This window comes from Cryptomeria japonica, chromosome 3 (genome assembly GCF_030272615.1).
Source record: "Cryptomeria japonica chromosome 3, Sugi_1.0, whole genome shotgun sequence".
NCBI lineage: Eukaryota > Viridiplantae > Streptophyta > Pinopsida > Cupressales > Cupressaceae > Cryptomeria > Cryptomeria japonica.
This window is the reverse complement of record NC_081407.1, coordinates 754,562,294-754,566,775: the sequence shown is the minus strand read 5'-3', so window position 1 is coordinate 754,566,775 and position 4,482 is coordinate 754,562,294.

Here is a 4,482-nt window from a genome sequence, read left to right as displayed (position 1 = left end):
ATATGAATTGATAATTTGTAATAGAAGGGCAGATCTGAAACAAGCATTAATAATTAAACATTTCACAAGCTCAATTACTAAAAAGAAAATTTAGGGTTTTTATGCAATTAACCTCTAAAATTTGCAAAAGATCAAACATGGAAATGTAATCAAGGAATCTAATTTTCAGATCTAACCATGAATAATCAGAAAGGATGTTCACGTCAGGTTCACCAAAATGTAAAGCAGAAAATCGGTCGAACCCTAGTTGCTCTCCCCTCTTCCAACTCAAGGAGAGAGAAGGGAGGTCGCTAGGGTTGACGGTTTTCACTTGGGAGACTTTACATTCAAAAGAGGGGTTGAAACCCACAAGATCCAATCCCACACAATGCAAGATTGGATTCTAAATGAGTTTCAAGGGTTAAGACAGCAAGGCTACCCTCTTTTGTAAAGAATGTTGATAGAAGAATTAAGCTAGGAATGCATAGAAAGTGACAAAGATTCGTTTATAAACTGAGATAGGGATATAGGATGAAGCTGCGGACCTGGAATTAGCAGTAAAATGTCGATACGACGCTATCTTGCAAATTTGAGCAAAAGTTGACAAGACGATGGCGCTCGGCGTGCACACGGTCCTTCGAAAAATCCGCGAAACGAAGGGGGATCTATTCGTCTCTGCACAAGGATTCTAGATCTTCAATTTCAGCCACGTACCTACAACCTACACATAGAAAAGTGAAGACGATTGGGGGGTTAGGGATTAGGGGTTTGCCTTTAGGTCAAACCACGGTTTTGGAATTAACCAAGAAATGAGAAATGCTGTAAATGTAAATGTCTGTAATGTAAAACAAGTACTAATACCTATTTGTAAGGATGTTTGTATCCTTATGTGTGAAGGTATAGATGTTGTTGTTTGTTGTATGTTGTAGTAGTATGTAGTAAGTGATCTCCTCTTCAATGGTTGAATCCTTGTCTTGAATGCAACACTTAGCCTTGAATGGAGACTTGGAATGATCAATTGTTTGAAGGAATGCTTGAATGTTTGAGTATCGTTTCCACGCTTTTTCCATCATCATCATCGTACCAAAAATGAGAGAGAAAATGCCATTTATATACTTGTCAATTAGGGCTGATAGACTGATTTTCCCGACCTTAGGCCGACCAAGAAATGTAATTTCCAATTTGCAAACAAAAAGACCTGAAGTCCCATAGGAGACCGGGCCCAAAATAGGGCCAGGGACCAGGGCACTGGGCGCTCTGGTCCCACCTCCCAGGGCAGTAGGGTGCAAAGGAGGTTCAGGCCAGAGTGCAAGAAAATGCAGTTTTTAGTGTCATAAATAGGTTTCGGGGTCTCCATTTAGGTTTTGTGTTGCGTCGCCATCGTGAAGACTGAAATGCAGTCGAAATTGCAAGTGTCACAATTTTAGGACGCTACACCGACATACTTAACTGTCTTATTGGTACTAAGCATTAAGTTGGTTAATAAGATTTTGGTTTGAATTTATTAGACAACTGATTCACCCCCCCCCCCCCCCCTCTTAGTTGTCCCTGAGACCTACAGGTTACTGGCAGATAGATTTTGGTTACCAGTATAAGATCTTGTGTTACCAGTAAGGGTTTAAGGTTTTACTAGCAAAGCTTTTACTGAGAATATTTGACAGGATGCACAAATGGTGTTGGTTCGGTTTCTAGATGGAATTCAGGATACAAAAGGTGATCCTTGTTCATGGCTCGACTGATTGGTGACATCTCTTTGGCGTGGTGGATCCAGATTAGGTCTAGTACCTATCTAGGTTATGGACTGGTATCATGTTAACATGTTCTCTAAATGTTACCAGGATGTTTTATGGATTGGTTAATGTTGTTTTGGTCTTAAGACAACATGGCATATCATTGTAATATGGATGTATGTGATGATATTATTGTAATATCTTTTAGGTGGCCGACCTAATTGGTTTAGGCCTTAGGGTTTGTATAAATTGATGTAAGATCTCATTGTATTCAAGGTATGGGAGTGAAATATAGTCCATGTTCATGGAATGAAATATCATATGCGAAAGACATCTAGTCGATCATAGGTGATCAAATTAGGTTTAAGTAAGAGGTCAAAGGCCTCTAGTATTGAGCTTCACTAGGATTGTAATTAGGCATGGTACATGCTATCTCTGGCAGTTAATTCTTTTGGATTGTTGTCCAATTATTTTGAGGTAGTTATAACCTCTCTGTAGTTAGTGAGACTCCTTTGTAATGAGCAGTACACTCTAGGCAGTGTGCCTTACTATACATGTAGGTCCCTTATTGTATCACATACTTTCTATAGAAGTATCATCTTGTTAGGGTTCCCATAGATACTAAGAGGGGGGGTGAATCAGTATCTGACCGGTAATGTAGTTTTCTTAAAACTGAATATGCAAGAATTAATGCAAATAATAGAATCAAAAACATCCACATGAAAAGAACACCATAACACAAGATGTTTAACGAGGAAACCCGGTGTGGGAAAAACCTCGGTGGGATTTGTGACCCACAATATTCACTTACTGGCCAATAAGAGAATATTACTTACAATAGGAGCCTGCACATGCAGGAAGGCCAACTACCTAGAGCTCATTGCTCAGTAAGAAGTCACACTGACTTACAATGAGGATTTACACAAATCCAATATTCTGTACTACTTCACAATAGCATCTGCAATGCCAGATTCAGTACCGGTTCTTGCTCTATTCTTTACATATACCCTTGTCCTACAATTCACACATTAGGTCTGTCTTATAAATTTTTTTTATGCTTTTCTATCCATATCCTACAAATGCCTACAATGATCTCTTTTATATAAAAGAGTCATTTTACAATTTTCCAAGTCAGCTTACAATGATAAACAAACTATTACATATCAAAAATCCTGTCAGCCTCTATGCAGGTATACATATTTCCTTCTGTGCTGGTGTACATCTTCTATGTCAGTGCTGGTGCAGATTGATTTTGTTGATGCCAGTGCACTGTTTTTTTTGAGTAATACTTTGCCAGTATAATGTCTTGCCGGTGCCATAGGATGGCAAGGTTGCTTGAGTAATGCTTTGCCGGTGCCATAGGATTGCAAGGTTGCCTGAGTAATTCTTTGCCGGTGCCATAGGATTGCAAGGTTGCCATCAATGACAAAACCTTCAATCACACACAATGTCTCATTGGAGTGTCCATATGCCAACAATCTCCCCCTTTGGCATTGATGGCAACACTCATGAGAAATTTCAAAAAGATATCCAAAAATGTGTAGACCAAAAATGTTACCAAAAATGTGAGAGCTCCCCCTAAGCATGTGATCCCTGTGTTTTGAATTTTCTCATCTACTACTCCCCCTTTGGCATCAATGACAAAGGTTAGTAGATTTTGTAGTTGTACCAATTCATAACCTCAACCTTGTAGTTGGGTAGTTATTAGCTGAAGAATATCTCCCAAAATTAAGTTTATGCCATCCATAAACTTCTTGCTCTCCTTTATTTCTATCTTAGTTCTGTATACTATACCGGTGAGATGCTGCAAGTGCTCTACCAGTGTTTTGCTACCCTATGTTAGTGCCTTTGAGATTTCCTTTCGTAGAGATGCTAAATAGTCCAATCTTGGACTTAGTTTAGATCTCAAGAATTTTGCCTTGTTTATTATTTTCTCTTTCTCTCTTTCTATTTTGATCAATTCTTCCTCAAAATTTGTTATCTTTTCCTCAAAAACTGATAATGTATCGGGTGAGTTAACAAAATTATCAGCAATTTTATTGATCTCTTCCTATACCTTACTCATCTTTTTGTGTACATCCATGGTCAAAAAGTTTATTTTACAGGTGTCTTTGTACATAGTTTTGTACTCTTTTAATAAATTGCACAATTCCGGTAGAAGTGTGTCAAATTCCCTATTACACTTCTTTATTCCTTCCTCAAAGAATTTTTGTTTCTCTTTTTCTACACTTTCCTTTACAATTTCTACCTTAGTTTGCTCAAAATTTCTAGAAATATATTTACAAAGTGTATCCAACTGGCCTAAAGAATCTTTGTTGGCTATATTACAATTGGGAGCTCTTGATTTCAAAACTAGAATTGAATCATCTATCGCTTTATAGGCTTGTGAGCTATAATCAGTTATTTTCTTGATAGATTCGAGCAATACCTCTATTACATTTGATGGTGACCCAACAAACTGAGTGCTGGTGGAAGTGACCATGCTAGTGTTGACCTTTGGTAGGTCTGTTTGTGTCTCCATCTCTTTAAGCATAGATTTTCCTGCATCATTTCTTACCGGTGGCATTTGTTCTGGAGCCTTTAGCTCTGTTGATTTCTCTGATTGTGTTCTAGATTCTATCTTTTTCTCTGAATCTGCTGCCGGTTGCTCTTTGTTTCCTGTTGTCGGTTGCTCTTTGTTTCTTGTTCTCGGTTGCTCTTTGTTATTAGATTTATCTGTGGTATCCTTATCTACCACTATGTTGATTTTCTGAGTATCAATATTCATAGTATA